This window comes from Felis catus, chromosome A2, assembly GCF_018350175.1.
Source record: "Felis catus isolate Fca126 chromosome A2, F.catus_Fca126_mat1.0, whole genome shotgun sequence".
NCBI lineage: Eukaryota > Metazoa > Chordata > Mammalia > Carnivora > Felidae > Felis > Felis catus.
In genome coordinates, this window is record NC_058369.1 from 35247744 (window position 1) to 35265897 (window position 18154).

Sequence of the window (18154 nt, forward strand, 5' to 3'; positions counted from 1 at the left end):
AAATAAACTGGCAATCACAAACCAGGCAATGGACAAGTATCTGTAGTATAATTGGTGAAAGCAAGACATAGAGTGAAAGTCTCCTACACTGAGGTCTCTTGAAGTCACGAAGCCTCTGTTCATTCATTCACTCATTCATTCCTTCAACAAATACTTGAATATCTAAGCGCCAATCTCTGGGCTCCAAGCATGGCTATAAGACTGGATCTCGGAACTTCTGGAAATTGCACTGTGTATGGGATTAAACATAAGGGAGAGTATAGTTATACACATTAGCCTTTTTTTATGGGGCAAAGCCTGCATGAACTCTGTCTCCGCCCCAAAGAAAATCGGTTTCCCTCCACCTGGTCTAGGCACAAAATAACACAGGTGTTTAGTGGCCCCGGTGGGAATTCACCAAAATGGAAGCCTGGATTGGAATTTCAAAGGTAACACTGCTCTTTTTCAGGCCTTGTTATTAAACTCATTGCTGAAGCATTCCCTTTGAGCAATAGATTTAAGTGCAGGAGCTGATTAGTGAAGTATGTTAACACGTGAGGCTGTAACCTTACACCTAGGTTTGCATTTCTGCTCTGCTGTGTATGAGCCATATAACTTTGGAAAAGCTACCTAACCTGAGTCTCTGTTTTCTCATCTATCAAATGGATCTCACGGTTGTGTGAGATTAATACGGATAAAGACTTTAAGCATTTAGTACAGTGACTGGTCCACCTTAAGCACTCGGTATAAAGGAAAACACAAATCCAGGTGTGGGATTATTCAAGTTTGGAGCATCTCTGCTTCTCTTTGGTGGCATGTGGAAATAAAATGGGGCCATAAAAGCACATTGAGGCAGAGACCTGAAAATGAGAAACACCCATACAAAACAAAAGATGGACAATGGTGTCAGGAATGACACAGAAAATTATAAACTTCTCCTAGATTTCATTTTTAGGAGACCATCTGAATTCCATCCGTCATATGAGTTTGGGATGACAAATTTAAGGCAAATTTCATAAAACACTACAGGGAAGTGAACCATAATATCAAAGCAGGAGGATTCACCCTGGTATTGTTAAAATTAAGCAGAATGGCTTTGGAGCCTTTCTCTTTAGCAGCTTGCTTAACCATGTTGCTTATAAAAGGCAGCAGTGAATTGAAACTGAACAGTAAACTGTGCTCTCACCATCTGTCTTAAAAGGAATATGACATAGGAGTGACTGTCATTCACACTGTGTGTAAGGCAAAACCACTTCTATGTTTTTCCAGCCTTGAGTTGAACACCCTATACAGAGTTGGAACCAGACAATTAAAAATGCCTCTGAAGGTTATTTCCAGGGCTTACATTTCAATAGGAATTCTTCAACAATGATGTTTAAGCGGTTCAATGATAATTCACGTTACTTTATTAGATTGGGCTAATTAAAACACTGAAGATAACCCACCCTCTGCCATTCTCTCCTGTCCTGTTTTCCCTTCTAATTTCCTCTAAGTGATCATTGAAATTTGGATAGGCTGTGGAGGTGACCTGACCAGTCACTAAATAACTACCATGGTCTTTGCTTTGCTAACCGGCGGCTTTTAGAAAAACCACATTGGTAGCCACAATCTGGTTTGAACCTAAGAATAATAGCATTGCTTTGAAAATTCGGTGCCTAGACAAGCAAAGTATCCTTTTTTAGAGCAATTAGGTCAGTATTCTAGAGATGGAGACAGGGAATGAATGAAAAGCCCAAGGACCCTCCATACTCCTTCACTAGATTCTCCGGCATGCTGTCCCGATAGTCTGCTGGCCCACTTCTGACTAAACACAGAGATCTTTTCTTGCAGGTAAAGCATTTGATATACGCTTTTCCTTTCTGGAAACGTGAGCAGTGGCCTTTTTAGGTCAAATATATAGGCCTACATTATGGATGGCCCACAGTGCCTGCTTTTGTAAACTGCTGTTCTGTCCTTGCTTACCCCACAGCAGAGATGTTCAATCTAAACAGGCATATTTCTGCTAAATGACCTTTGCTCAGCCTTGTGTTCATGATAACTTCACAACATGTCTACAGAATTGGATTAAACTAGGTTCAGTGTCTATTTGGTAATTCCTTGGGCAGCTGTTTTTTTTTTTTTTTTAATTTAAAGCAATACTGAAGAACTCTGCTTTACTGCCAATAGCAGGGGGACTGTTTTATGAGGAGACATAATTTGACTTAGAATATTCCCCCTTCTTCTAACAGTGTGCTGTATTTTAATAGCGTTCCCATATATTATGCAAACGAAATGTTTTACAGACTTGTCACAGATGGCAGTTGGAAGTGACTATTGGACGAAGACTCCATACCACCCTCTTCTTAAAAACAACAAGCTTGATCTGTCTCCCCGTGGTCCCTAAGTTGAGGAGCATAAGCCACAGAATTAAGAATAAATTCTGAAGAGTGAAGCAGGGGTGGAAAACAGAGTGTTCTTTAAAGAATGACTAGGGAAAAATGCCTTCCGGTGTGGTTCCTGAAGGAGAGAATTTCATGCCTCCACTAATAAGAATTATTATTTTTCACTCTATATCATGCATTGTGCTGGGAGAAAGATGGGAGGAGGGGAAGCGAAGTGCTTGAGAGCTCCGGGGCTGTTGATTTCCCACAAAGTTGAGTGCTTCTCATTAGCAAAACTGTGGGTCACATATTCCCATTCTAGGCTTCTCTTTTAGGCTTTCCAGAGCAATTTTGGAGCACCTCCAAATGGTGTGTTTTGTGGCATCCATTTTTTTGGCTGCAGGTGCCTTTCAAACCTCTGTGTGCAAGCAACTCATGGCCCTCTGACCTCTATTTCCTGAAAGCAAAGTCTTCCCCCCATTTAAAAAAAAAATTGCTCCCGTTTCTAAATCTGGTCACCATGAACATTTCCACGGAGTTCAGCTTATCTATTGAATGAGTCACACTTTGTGACTGCGACGTGGCTGAAAGAAATCCAGTTAAACTAACTCAAGTAGAAACGGGGGCTGTGGACAGAACACGGAAATTTCATAGTTCTCAGGGATAGGAAATACTGTAATGTCAGGGCCTCATGGAAAATGAAACTGGAAAGTGAGTCTGGATCTAAACAGCTCTGGGAGACTCAGTAGTCAGAACAGTCAGAAAATTAATAGACTTCATGCAAATTTTTTGTCATCATTATGCTTTGGCAGTCTTTTATGTGTCCTTAATTTTTGGCCTTGCCACCAACCTATGTATCATGTTTCACAGTCCCAAATCCAAATTCCTCGGAAGCCAATCTGTTGGCCTGACTCACCTTTTCTCTTCATTTCCAGATCTGTGGCCAAACTATGGTTGATGCTTATTTGAGTTAGGTGTTTTATTTTCCTGATCCAATCAGATGTGGATGGATTGGGGTACTCTGGAGGGGGAGAATACAGAAGAAGAGTCACATACTGTTGTAACATCAGAGGCTGTGGCCAGTAATAGGCAGTTTGGGAGAAGGGTGTGGGTATATCTTCTAACATAAAGTAGTCACCTTTGTTCCTAGGGACGCTTATGGAATAGATTAATTGTATTTCAGCAAAGGTAGAGTTGTTTGAAAAGGCAAGGTATTTGTCACTTATATCGAAAACATATTAAGTATGCATTTTTATTTTGTCCTGGGTCTGTTCCTCACAGCAATCAAAAAACAAGAGACTTGGTGTGCCTGGGTGGTTCAGTCGGTTGAGCGTCTAACTCTTGATTTTGGCTCAAGTCATGATCCCAGGGTAATTGGATGGAACCTGCATCCAGCTGTGCACTGAGCATGGAGCCTACTCGAGATTCTCTCTCTCTCCCTCTCTCTCTCTCTCTCTCTCCCTCCCTCTGCCACTCCTCCACTCACACTCTCTCTGCCATAAATAAATAGATAGACAGATAAATAAAACTTCATACACGCATCCAGTGTGTGTGTGTGTGTGTGTGTGTGTGTGCTTGCATGTACATGTGCTTATACGCATGCACATACAATAAGAACAGAAGAGGAAATAGTATAAACTTTTAACGCCTAGAGAGACCTTACAGATTCTCCGACCCAACTCACACATTTCACAGATGAAGAAATCCAGACTCATAAAGTTTACATGGCTAGCTTAGGGGCACGCAGCTATTATAAGCAGCAGCGAAGAAATCCAGATCTCTTGAGCCCTCATTCAATGAGCTTTATAACCCAGATCTATTATTTTTTTTTTGTCTCCAGAAAGGAAGTCTTTATTAATTTAAACAGGCCTAAACATATATCAAACCGTGTCAGTGCATGGTTTGCTTCTTACCTTTCTGGTCCTAGCTCAAAGGTCCCCACCACAATGGACTACCTGACCACTGTCTAAAGTCAGTCCCATTCTTCAACCCTCAGGTTTTCTAGTGTATCATTGTTTTCATAGCTTTATTTCATTTACCCCAGTCTTTAATCACCTCATGTATTTGTTTTCTCATTTTTCTCCTTCATTAAAACAGGAGATTCCACGAAGATAAAGACCATTTCTCTTCTTCGCATCTGTATCCCCAGGCCCTGCAATCCTACCCAGCATTGTAGGCACACAATAAATAATAAGTCACAACTGTATACATTTAATAAATATAAATAATGAAAGAAAGAAAGATTAGAGGGAAACACATAGACCCCTTTCAGATCACATGTACTTCCTAATGATTGAGGTCACGCAAAGTTTAATATCCCTACAATATTCCATTTTTCTAAAGGTCTCTACATATTTTTGTGTGCCACATAACAATCTCAATCGGAAACAAAACCTGGAATTCATAGCCAAGGGAGCCAGCAACATCTGACTCAGATGTGACTTTACCTGTGTGGGTGTATTGCACATAAACTGTGAGTGTGTGCGTGACAGAGTAACTTGGCTTAGAAAGGATGCACCCCAAATAATCTCTTTGTTTGTGAATGTTCCTCTGACTCTCTGACAGTAAGAACTGTTCATTCTTATTTCTGGCTCTTGGCAGCCTACAGATGCTTCCTGTTAGTGCTCCTGGCAGGTTACTGGTGGGGCCTGTTGTTTATTGCCCTATCTATCAAGTCCTATTTATTTTTAAAATAAACTTTAAGTATACTGTAAACTCCCTTCACAAACAGATTTTTCCTCCTCTTTTACACTTGACAAGCCTCTAAAAGGAATAGTAACTCTGTCTCATAAATATTTGAACCCGAACCTTTTAGGAAAGAATTATACTTAAGGCACTCAAGAACAGGAATAGTTTCAGTCTAAAATCTCCCTTACAACTACTCCTTCTCTCTCATTCACTCACTCTTTCCCTATTTCTCTCTCTCTCTCTCTTTCTCTCTTGATCACTATTCTTTTCTTTTTTAATTTTTTTCAACGTTTTTATTTATTTTTGGGACAGAGAGAGACAGAGCATGAACGGGGGAGGGGCAGAGAGAGAGGGAGACACAGCATCGGAAACAGGCTCCAGGCTCCAAGCCATCCGCCCAGAGCCTGACGCGGGGCTAGAACTCACGGACCGCGAGATCGTGACCCGGCTGAAGTCGGACGCTTAACTGACTGCGCCACCCAGGCGCCCCAATCACTGTTCTTTTCAAATTATATTACCTCATCCTGATTCTCTACTGACCTTCCCCCTCCTTAGTCATTCCACACTGAGTCCAATTCTCTAGTCAAAAATCACCTTCCATATCTTGCTTAAACATTGATTAAATCTTGTAAATTTCCTTAACAAAAAGGTTAAAGTGCTTACTATTTCCAAGCTCATTAGGCCTATATCTCTTTCTCGGTCCTCTGTCATGCAACCTACTATTCCTGTCATTGGTAAACTGTACTATTTTCCAGATGAAGCTGATAAGGGAAGATAACGATAAGGCACGACATAAAAGGGCTTGCAATTTAAAGTCCAACTGACTCAGTTCAATACAACCACTACTACTTGTTAGCTCTGACTTTGAAGAAGTCCCTTAACTTCTCTTACTGCGTTTCTTCATTGGAAAGGTGAGAACTAACAACACCTATCTGGGTAAACACTCCCGCCATTTTTTAAATATTTCCACATCTTCTCCTCCTGAGCTCATGGTTGTATTACATTCCACCAGTGCTAGTCATAGCTCTACGTCTTGTTTTGGCTAATAAAATCTGACAAGAAGTGATGTGTTTTAGTCATGAATGGAAGCTTTTAGAGTCATTGTGTCATTTGCTATGGTCCCCCACTTCAGTGAGTCAAATATGGAAATGTGTGAAGAAGGAGCCTTTACCATCTGGGGTTTGGCTGTCAGCAATAAGCAGGATCTTCTGCTGATCCGCTTTGGAAATGGGGCATGAGATATTGGGGTTGTTTGTTACTGCAGCAAAACTTATCCTATCCTGACTGATACATTTACTTTGCAAGGTTGTTTGGAGGATGAGTGACAATATACATAAAGTAGCAATGTAATATGCAATCAATGAATGGTAACTGCCATCACCAGTAACATTATTATCATCATTATTCCACTGTTATTTTGTTTGATTTATGTGCTCTTTCTAATTCTGTATTTTGGGTCCCCACCCCCATCATCGTATTGTGCTATAAATATGTATTTGTATTTCTGGCAATTCAGTGAATTGTAAGGTCTTTGAAAAGGACAAAGATACTTTATGTGTCCTTGTTCAGGCATTCTCAGTCAGGTATGGCATCTGCACCAATTAAACTCTAACATAGTACTCTAAAAGCAGATATAGACAATGCATTAAAAAATGGGTGTATGTGTTTGGCAACAAAACTTAATTTACAAAAACAAGAGACAGACCTTAGTTGGCTGACCCCTGATTTGGACTATTCCTACTCCCCTCCCTCTTTCTCCTTTTCCATTTTTCATTCATTTGTCTCTTTCTCATCTGGGTATGACTATATTCCCTGCTGCCACAGGCAGATTTTTTCCTCACTGTCGACGGAAATGGCACCAATAGCCACCAGTCTTTGTCATATGGGAAATAAATCTCTTTCTCCCTAGTGTTCTTCTTGGGTAATACGCCCGGGCTTAGAACAGTCTCTGTTGGCAGGGCATGGGAATTCCTGATTGGTCAGGCCTGGAGTCCTATGACTACCCCTGTGTTTGGAGAATAGTTGAGGCACTGTGACTGATGAGCCTTTCAGTAGAACCAGGGTTAGGGATGGCAGAAGGGGTGGTGCTGGGTAGACACAACAGGATGCTCATTACAAGCCTCTTTCCTCCTCCAGATGTAAAGAAGCAGGGAAGAACCAAGTTCAGAGGACCATCCCTAACAGTCCCTTACTGTGTGGTACACTTGATACTATATACCCAGTCCCCATGCTTACTCCTCAAAGACCTCCTGCGTGGTCTGGAAACAAAAGCACTGGTTAGGGTTTCTGTTGGATCGTACGTGAGAAGCAGGAAAGAGAGCAACTAAGGAAGATCTTAAGTGTCTGTCATTAAGTACTTGGGTGAGTAGAGGCACCCTGTATTTCGATGGTGAAAAATCATTCCTCAAACTGTGGGGGGGCAGCAGATGGGGATGCAGTAACATGGATAATCCCCAATTGGCTTGTAAGTATTTTTCTAATCTAAGAAAACTCACAAAACTTTATAAAAGGTAATAAACAAAGCAACAGGATGGTATATGAGTCAGGATTCTCTGGAAGCTCTCCAAATTCCTCTCTGCAACATGGGGAACATCTGCAAATTCCTAATAGGAGATGCCATAATTAGGGGGGAAAAAAAGTATTCCTATTATTCCTGGCCACATAAATTCTACCTAAAAGGCATTACTGGCTACTACAGACGCGTGTTGGGCACTCAAAAACTGAGTCAGTTTGGTACACCAATACCTCCTCTATTTTTACTTGGCTCAGAAAATTTAATGAAATTATACAAATCCCTGAAATCTAATATTTTTATGTGATAAGATTGTGTAAGAGGAGGGGGTGGAAGAGAAGTTTGGAAAATGTGGTGACAGATGGCAAGTGGGCTCAGGCACACAGTGTTCCTATATATAGGGGAGGGGACAATCTGGTTAATCAAGGGGGGGGAACGTTTTTAAATTTAGATTCAAGTATTTTATATATTCAGCAACATAATTTACTGAAGCAGCCTAACTGGATAGAACTTTTAAATATTTTTTTTTTTGGTTGGGGGTGGGTTGCGTGATACATATTTTCTACAGTTTTACATATTCTTTCATGACGTCTACATTTAAAAATCAGATGGTATCTATAGGCTTTCAGGGTGTCTTTAAAGAGAATGCTGAGAATATCTATTTCTAGAGAGAGTTCCTTCCAAGGAAATTTAATGGGATTTTAAAAATTAGGGTCATCACAGCTAATTTAGCAACACTGGAAAATTAAAGTGAGTGTTCACAATGAAGATAACTTTCTACGTCAGCAGAATGAACAATGGATTGGCAATGAGGACCCTTGTGATTAAGACCTAAATCTAGGTAAACATAAAGTGAGGTCCTTTGTGTCACTTTGCACAAGTCAGATCAGTGGTTTGGGTCTTAATCTTCTTATTTTTAAAATATGAGTTTGGATTTAAAAATCTCTGGGGCATTTTTAGTTTTATGTTTCCATTGTTGTAAGCGGTCTATTAATGCTCTGTTAATTAGGATTGATTCTTTTGGTTGCACGTAACAGAAAGCCCTACTCAAACTGCCTCAAACTATCCCAGGGAAAGTCTAGTATGTGTTGTGTGGACTTGAATGGTTTGATTCAGCGAAGAATATTTTTACCACTGGGCACTTGGCTTTCCATGGTAGCAGCCTCGTGTTAAGGGTGGCAACCTCTTTAGAATGTCCACATGCCTGTTAATGACTTTGAGTCAATGACCTGCTTCATTGTTCAGGTCTGGACAAAAAGAGAAAATCATTCCCTGAATCTTAGATGAATGAAGAACTGTTTTGATAAACCTGTCTTTGCGTATCATTGGCACCCATTGACTTCTTTGCTCATCTCTGACCGTGACCGGGGAATCCGACTGCCCGGAGCCATAGGAGAGACTCCTACAACCAGCATTTAGCCCAAGCAAAGGGGTTGTGGCTACTAACCGATTAAAAATCAAGAAGGGAGAATGTAGGTAAGCGGGAAACCATGAAGTTTACTAACCATTTAGCGCTTAGAAAATCTAAGGTTCACATAATCCTCACAGTTAAATAAGAGCTAAGAAAAAAAAAACCCAAATTAACAAAATAGAAGTTTATATGGTAACTATTATCATATTAAGCACTTAATAAGCTTTCAGTGAAGATGCAGGCATTGGGCTAACCTTAAAGCAGATAAACACAGAGAAGGTACTTCTCAGTTGGCAACTAATTAACAGAAATCGTGGGTATTTCTGGAGTTGCTATAGTGACCAGAGGCCTACTGCAGTAAGTTTTTGTTTTAGTATAGTGGTTTTCAAACTTGGCTGCAAATTGGAACCATTTAGGGAGCTTTGAAAGATACTGTCGCTTGGATCCCAGATCTAGAAATCTTGGCATGATTGATTTGGGGTGGAGGTCTGGACGTTTAGAGTTTTTTTTTTTTTTTTTTTTTTTTTTAATTTTTTTTTTCAACGTTTATTTATTTTTGGGACAGAGAGAGACAGAGCATGAACGGGGGAGGGGCCGAGAGAGAGGGAGACACAGAATCGGAAACAGGCTCCAGGCTCTGAGCCATCAGCCCAGAGCCCGACGCGGGGCTCGAACTCCCGGACCGCGAGATCGTGACCTGGCTGAAGTCGGATGCTCAACCGACTGCGCCACCCAGGCGCCCCCGTTTAGAGTTTTTAAAACTCCCCCAGGTTATTGTAATTCATAGTCAAGCTTGGGGACCTCTGGTTTAGGGCATCTAAGTGGGGGCACGCACAAATGCTTTCTACCCCCTTCAGTCACATCCAAGCTTCCCCTGAACTCCTTTTTATAATTCTCTTTTCCTCCTCTACTCTAAACTAGTAACTACTAGATTCCCCTCTCTAAGCTGGGACTCCCAGAGATACCACATGGTCCCCATTACAGTATGAAAAAACCTGAATGTGAGGGTGGAAACCAAGAGTGGGGAAGGCCTACTGTCAATATGGTGTGTGAGGAGAAAGGGACAAAAGGGTGGATGAGAGAAAACAAGAAGTGATGCAAAAAGCCTTTCTTTCTGGCACCAGGATGTGGTTGGTGATGCACATGTAGGCATTCTCAGACTCAGATTCCCACACAAACACCCATACACATACAGACACATCATCTGAAATTCTTCCCTGCCTCCTCCCTGTGCAGCCCACTGCCAACCGCTTGCTCAGAATTTTGCTGCGAATTCGTAAAACCCCTAAAACATGAATAAATGAGAAACGGTTATGTTTATTCATTCACTCACCCTTTCATTTACTCATCTCTCCTAGAACTGTTTACTGAGCACCTACTATGTGCCAGGTACATTGCCAGACGGTGAGTGAACAGGGGTAAACAAAACAGAAATGCATAGCATGTGCCGAGGCCCTGAATCTGGAAAGTATTTGGAGTGTGTGAGATGGCACAATGATTATCTTGGTCACCCATTCTGGAGTTCTAGTCCCTGTACCTTGGTCGTTGAATGAATACTTGCTGAGTGAATGAATGCCTGAATGTATTACTGAGGGAAGACCACAGTGACTGGAGTATGGCGAGGGTGGGAGTGGGTAGGGAGGACTGGGATGATACTCAGGTTGGAAATACGGGTATAAATGGCTTACGCTGGGCCTGCAGTCTATGGCTTGCAAACAAAATCTGACATATATTCTGTACATTGGAAAACGAGGGTGTATTTTCAAACAAGAAATGATAAGGACAGGGAAGGTATCTCTGAGGCCAGAGGGATTCAAAAAGCGCCAAAGAATAGGATGTAAGAATGTTCCAGAAAGAGGGTACAGGATGTGCAGAAGCTGGGAGCCAAGAAAGGCATAAGAGGTTTGAAGAACAGAAACGCACTATGTTTACCTGAAGATATAGAGATGAAAGATAGTCTAGTGGGCAGACAAGTGAATAAGTAAATATGGCACGGAGCAGAGATGCGGGGGCGAATGCAGCAGGCACTGAATTGTGTAGGGTTGCAGAGGAGGAGTGTCCAGTCTAGACTCGGGAAGCCAAGAAATACTCCATGGAGAATGTAGTACCAAAACCAAATCTACACAAGTGGGTTGATTTAGGAGGTGGAAGGGGAAGAAGAAAGGTACATAGAAATGCAAAGAGGAGGGGCGCCTGGGTAGCTCAGTCGGTTGGGCTTCTGACTTCAGCTCAGGTCATGATCTCGCGGTCTGTGAGTTCAAGCCCCACGTCGGGCTCTGTGCTGACCGCTCAGAGCCTGGAGCCTGCTTCGGATTCTGTATCTCCCTCTCTCTCTCTCTCTCTCTCTCTCTCCCCCTCTCATGCTCTGTGTCTCTCTCTGTCAAAAATAAATAAACATTTAGAAATAAAATAAAAATAAAAAGAATGGAAAGACCAACAGGATGTTTCAAACAGAAAACGTTGAATGTACAGAAGCACGGAGATGTAACAAAGTATCTAAAAATTTAGAGCTAAATCTTAGTGACACATATAAATCAAATTTAATTGTAAGAGTTTATGGAGACTTAGAATTTCAGGCACTCTGGTGCACACCCTAACAATCTTTTGAATTAGGTATCAGTCAGGCAACTGGGGGAAGGTATTTGCATAGGATCTAATGGTGAGTTTGTGGTGTAGCTGAAATCCAGAGTTCATTCTCTTAGCTTTTCTATTATAGTGTGTTACTGACAAAGTCAAAAAATAAAGAAGGAAAAGGAAGGAGGCCCAAAGAATTATGGATTATACATATTATATTATATTATATTATATTATATTATATATGAACACATACACTTCTATTTTTCTGTATTGTTTCTATTTCTGGAAATTATCTTCCCCCATTATTAAAATTCAAACCAGAAGAAAAAGATAATCCGCCATATTGATAATAAGACAAAGACCAGAAAGGAAATTTACTTGAAGAGAAGTTAGAGACAAACTTAAGGTGTCAAGAAAACTTAATGGAGTTTAAGCCCACACCAGCCAAAGGTGATTTATGATTGTCTATTGTAGTTTAACCATTGGTATCATGTAAGATCCTATAGAAAAAGAAAAACATTCCTGTTGTTAATTCTTGGGTCTTGCATAGCAGGAAATTTACTGGCACAGGAGTGAGATCAACTACAGTTTACAAGCAACAAATATTTAGGGAAAGGAAAGTACTTTAGGTTGGTTATGTAGACTAAGGTCATCTTTAGAGGAATACGTTAGTGGCATTGGAAAATGTGATATTTTTCAGAGCAAAAAAGCAAATCATAAAACACATTGTATATTAACGTACAATTTTTAGAAAAGCAACAAAACCAAATAAGGATGTTTGGAAAAGTTTATGTACACTTAAATGTAAGTACTGGTAACTTACATGTGATAAATTATAGTTGACTTTAAAAGTTTTCAATTTATTTATTTTTTATTTTTTAACGTTTATTTATTTTTGAGAGACAGAGACAGAGTATGAGAGGGGGAGGGGCAGAGAGCGAGGGAGACACAATATCCAAAGCAGGCTCCAGGCTCTGAGCTGTCAGCCCAGAGTCCAACAAGGGGCTCGAACCCACAACTGCGAGATCATGACCTGAGCATTTCAGGTGCCACAAAAGTGGCAAATAGAAATATTTATTTATCTATTTTTATTTTACTTTATTTATTTTATTTTAATTTTTTTAATGTTTACTTATTTTTGAGAGAGAGATACAGAGTGCGAGTGGGGGAGGGGCTGAGAGAGAGGGGACATGCAGAATCCCAAGCAGGCTCCAGGCTCTGAGCTGTCAGCACAGAGCCTGATGCGGGGCTCGAACCCATGAACCACGAGATCATCACCTGAGCCAAAGTTGGATGCTTAACCACCTGACCCACCCAGTAGCCCCAAAAGTTTACTATTTAGATCTTTAGTTTTCTACCTTTTAAAATATGAATATATTACTTTCATTAAAAAAAAATCACTTATGCTTGGCCAAGTCACCAAACCAGGGCTTAATACCTCACCTAATCGGTTTTAACCTTTCCCAGAAATGTGGTCTTAACTGAGTCCGGAATTTTCTGGTCAGCACCAAAGAGGTAGTCTGTCAAAGGACACTTCTCCATCCCCACCCCCAAGGAAAATGAGGTAATTTACCTAATAAGACCCCCTGCACTTCCCCAAAGAGAACATGACCTTGCCAGAAACACTCTTTCCTTTTCTTTTGTAAACAACTTCTTTGCCCCACCTTCTTTCTTACAAAATCTTCCATTTTGGACGTCTCCTTGGAGCTCCCCTCCGAATCACTTAATAAAACCAATTAGATCTTCAAATTTTTTGTTGTTTAACACTTTATATGTAGGAAAAAACATCAAAGTACGTCAGTTCTAAAAATACATATGAAACCATTATTAGCTTTAGTCAACACAATGCTCTATCTTCAATATTCATTTCCTCTTTATCATTATTGTCCTAATTTTCCGTTAAGTACCACACTCACCTCACTCCATGCATCTTTTCTGGCAGAAACTGATTTCTTTCTTGATTTGGGCGTGGAGAGTGTGGTGTGGCTCTAAGCCTAGCAATATGATCTTTTTTCCCTCGGCCAAGCCAGGTACCTGGCTCAAGTCATTGATTACCAGGAGCAGTAAGTGACCCAAGTTAAATTAAAGCCATACGAGAAGTGGTTTGCTAGTGGAAGCTGAAAAAGAATCTTCCTTGCTCATCTGACAGAAATCAAAACAGTTCTTTCCGTTGCCATTATGTGGATGGAGAAGCTCATAACTGAGACAGCTGTGGGCAGCTATGCTTGATCCATTGTGGAGAGCCTGCCGTAGGATGCGCTACTGGAAAGACAGAGAGAGAGTTGAAAATGAGTTAGGTCCTTGAAGTCTTGGTGGAATTACTGAATCAAAGCCACGGAGTTTAGGAGGTGAGTCCCACCTGTGAACTCTCAACCTTTAAGAAATCATTCATTTTTGGGACGCCTGGGTGGCTCAGTGGATTAAGTGTCCAACTTCCACTCAGGATCTCATGGTTCATGAATTCGAGCACCGCGTCAGTCTCTCTATTGACAGCTTGGAGCCTGCTTTGGATTCTGTGTCTCCCTCTTTTTCTTTGCCTCTCCCCCACTCAGTCTCTGTCTCTCTCAAAAATAAACGTAACAAAAAAAATTATAAAAAAGAAATCATTCATCTTCTTTATTATGCATCGTAGCTTGAATTGTTGTTGTTGTTTTCCATTAACTGAAACCAAGCATATCGTATTTCCTTCTTTCTTTGTTATCCCTGTCCTGAAAGGTTACTATCAGGTAATTCAAGATCTTCCAGTTTAATAGAAAATTATTTGATGTTACTGGTTTTATTTTCCTTGACCTAGCTGGCATATTCCAGAACTGTGTTATCCAATACAGTACCCACTAACCATATGTGTCTACTTAAATTGAAATTAATTAAAATTAAATTAAATTAAAAATGCATTGCCTCGGTTGTACTGGCCACATTTCAAGTCCTTAATAGCCACATGTGGATAGTGGCTACCATCTTGGCCGGCACAGACATAGAACAATTCCAGCATTACCGAAAGTGCTACTGGATAGTGCCTACTAAGAGAGAAAGAGAGACAGTAGATGATTAGAAAACTTGTGTTCTAACATCACCCAGGCCACTAAACTCACTATATTCCCTCTGGTAAGTAAGCTTCTTCCCTTTGTTACATCTCTTTATTTCCTCTAGAGCAGAGAGGTTGGACTAGGAGGTTTTGGAGGGTGGAGGGATCTCTTCTAGTTTCAATATAATGAAATTCTAAGTGCTTTCTTTTGATTTGTAACATTTGTAGACTTTTCTTTATTCTTCAGGGGTCAGCTGTGCGCTCTATCATGAGATCATACTCAGATATCAAATACTGAGAACGAGGACTGAAAATTCAGGGCAGTTTCATTTCTTGTCTTCTGGCAAAAAAAAGGAAACGAAAAAAAGAATCCAACACAGATTTAGTGGCAGGTAAGTATGGGTTTAAACAACGTATGGGCCAATTTCCTTGACTAAGTGTCATAGCCGTTGACTAACACAAATCAAGGCAGTCATCCTGAATATGTGTCACTTTGTAAAAGCATGCTATTGGCTACCAAGAGAACTAGCAAAAGGTATTGGGGAAGGCACACCATCTACTTATTGAGAGAAAAACAGTTTGTTGTGTATGCTGTCATGATAGTGAACTCATATTTTACTTTTGATTGATTTATTATTATTCATTTGTTTATGCAAACAGTTGAGTGTATACTATAGGCCAGGTACTACATACATGCTCAATTCTGAAGATACAGTGGTAAATAAGATACTGGTTTTCCTTGCTCTCATGGTGACTCTAGGAAAGAGATAAAGCAGATAACAAGCAAGTAATACCAAAAACAGTTATTTACAATGGTGGTTAAGGCTACAGAGATGATACCCTGAGGGCTGCAGGAGCATGTAGCAGAGGGACTTGATCTCTTTTGGAGCAAAAGGCTACCAGGAGGAAGTTTCCCTGTCCCATTCAGGGACCCAAGAGAAAACTGTAGCACGAGTCAAGAGTGAGAGTGTTTTAAGATGAGGCCGGAGGGGCGCCTGGGTGGCGCAGTCGGTTAAACGTCCGACTTCAGCCAGGTCACGATCTCGCGGTCCATGAGTTCGAGCCCTGCGTCAGGCTCTGGGCTGATGGCTCAGAGCCTGGAGCCTGTTTCCGATTCTGTGTCTCCCTCTCTCTCGGCCCCTCCCCCGTTCATGCTCTGTCTCTCTCTGTCCCAAAAATAAATAAACGTTGAAAAAAAAAATTAAAAGATGAGGCCGGAGTTGTAGACCGGGGTAGGGATGCAGAGCCTTCTCAACCATGGTCATGAATATGGGCTTTATTTTAGGCTCAATGGAAAACTACCAAAAGGTTTTTAAATACAAGAGTGGAATGATCAACATGCATCTCAAACACATTGCCTCTTACTGCAGAGTGGGGACTGGTAGGTGGGAGGAGCACATATATTAGGAAAGTATTATCATAGTTGATGAAAGATGATGGTTGCCTAAACAAGGGTTGGAATGGAGAGGGAGAGAATGGATAGATTTAAGGTATAGACAGAAAGTCAAAGTAATAGGAAATGACACAATGTGGAAGTTCATAGAGAGGGAGATGGGAAAGACAGTCTTCATTTTTGGCTTGAACCATTCATTGGGATTAGGCAACAGTGATGATGAATACAACTATGGATGTGTGAGTTTTATGAACCAAAGAAATCATTACTGTTTTTCTAATTATCATCAAAGCAGTCATTTTCATGACCTTTATGTGCTTATATGTTCATATTCTTGTAATAAAGAGGCCACTTGGTGTCTAACTCACCAGTTTATTTATTACTTTGATCGTAGAGAAGAAAGTGAAGCTGTTGTTTCAACTTTCTCTCTGTTCTAAAAGAAAAATAAAGAGATGAGAAGTAGAAGAACAAAAGAAATGACCTTGTTCTTTCTTTTTCTTCTGCCTGGAAGACAGACAAGATAAGCAATGAGGAATTATAATTGATAAAGTAATTGTAGAGATAGGCTGCTAGAGGTGAAAAATGAGATTCCTACATGAAGGTTATCTTTCCTTCAGCCTAGGAAAAATTTTGTCTCCTATTTCCCTTTTCTTACAGTTCCTGAAAATTCTGCCTTACGTATCCAGATTCAAATATAGACCTAAGTATCACTAGTTTTATAGGAAATGATTTAGGTTCTGTTCATTCTTTGTTACTATTAATGATGCTTATTCTCTCTTTTTTTTTTTTTCAATGTTTATTTATTTTTGGGACAGAGAGAGACAGAGCATGAACGGGGGAGGGGCAGAGAGAGAGGGAGACACAGAATCGGAAACAGGCTCCAAGCTCCGAGCCATCAGCCCAGAGCCTGACGCGGGGCTCGAACTCACGGACCGCGAGATCGTGACCTGGCTCAAGTCGGATGCTTAACTGACTGCGCCACCCAGGCGCCCCAATGCTTATTCTCTCTTGAGCAGAGTTTGGCTTTTTATTTGTTTCCTTGTTTGCTTTTGTCTTGTTCTTTACCTTGTGGATGCTATGGATTTTTAAGAAATAATTTTCTCTTCTTTGCTAGTTGGAAACTTAGAGTCAAAATAATGCTTTTTGTGTATCACTTGACAGTTTACATTTCATGTTCAAACTTTACATCAGGCTCATCTTTGTTTACTTGGTCTTTTATCTTTATTATGCAAAATGTGTTGTTTCTTACTAATACTGCTTATCTGTATTTGGTTGATTGGAGCTTAGGTTCTGGGAACTAAAGGTAAGTCTGAATCTTAGTTCTTCAATCTTATTAGAGGTGTGATATTAGTTCAAATACTTAACTTCTCTGAAATTTGATTTTCTACCCATAAAATAGAGATCAATAAGATATAGATCTATTCGCAATTTTGTAAGTATTAAATGAGACACTGAATGTAAAGGCTCAGCCAGGGTTTGGTATATAGAAAGAGTCCCCCCCCTCGCCCCCAGCACCCCCAAATAGATATTAATAGAATAGCACTGTCATCATTATTATACAAATTTTTTAATGTTTATTTTTGAGAGACAGAGGGAGACAGAGCACGAGTGGGGGGGAGGGGCAGAGAGAGAGGGGGAGACACAGAATCTGAAGCAGGCTCCAGGCTCTTATCTGTCAGCACAGAGCCTGACGCAGGGCTTGAATGCACAAACTGCGAGATCATGACCTGAGCCGAAGTTGGACGCTTAACCAACTGAGCCACCCAGATGCCCCTCATCATTATTATATTTGATTATATTCTTAATTATAATAATATTGTTATTATATATCATCAATCATCATCAATATTATATATTATCATTATAACTCCTGTTCTCTTATTGTACTTCATTTACTTTCTCTTCATCATCCTTTCCTTCTTCTTAGCTTAAATATATTTTGAATCATGGCAGGTGATAAGAGAAATAAGGCAAGTATATACATGCTGTTTAGGTCCCAAAGGTAAGACTGACAACTAGGGATAACTGCTGTGTATCTGGTATAGGGCACATAGGACTGTTTGGTAGACTGGAAAATTTCAGGTGAGTTCTAGAAAAAAAAGTAAAATAACACAAATGATTTATATACACAAATGGAAGAAAGATAACATTATTACTTAGCCAAGGGAAAAGGTATATAGCCTTCTCATGATCATGATTTAAAATAGAC

At 40.4% G+C, this 18154-nt stretch overlaps 1 protein-coding gene and 1 long non-coding RNA gene across 1 annotated transcript; one reads left to right on the forward strand and one right to left on the reverse strand.

Moving 5' to 3' along the window:
• The window catches only part of TAFA1 (TAFA chemokine like family member 1), a 666172-nt gene that overhangs the window by 125577 nt on the left and 522441 nt on the right, over positions 1 to 18154 (forward strand).
• LOC109496575 lies at positions 32 to 14804 on the reverse strand. Its single transcript, XR_002152699.2, has 4 exons — positions 13887 to 14804; positions 13444 to 13789; positions 3256 to 3360; positions 32 to 229 (listed from the first exon to the last, which is right to left on the reverse strand). It is a non-coding gene; the product is annotated as an uncharacterized LOC109496575 (long non-coding RNA).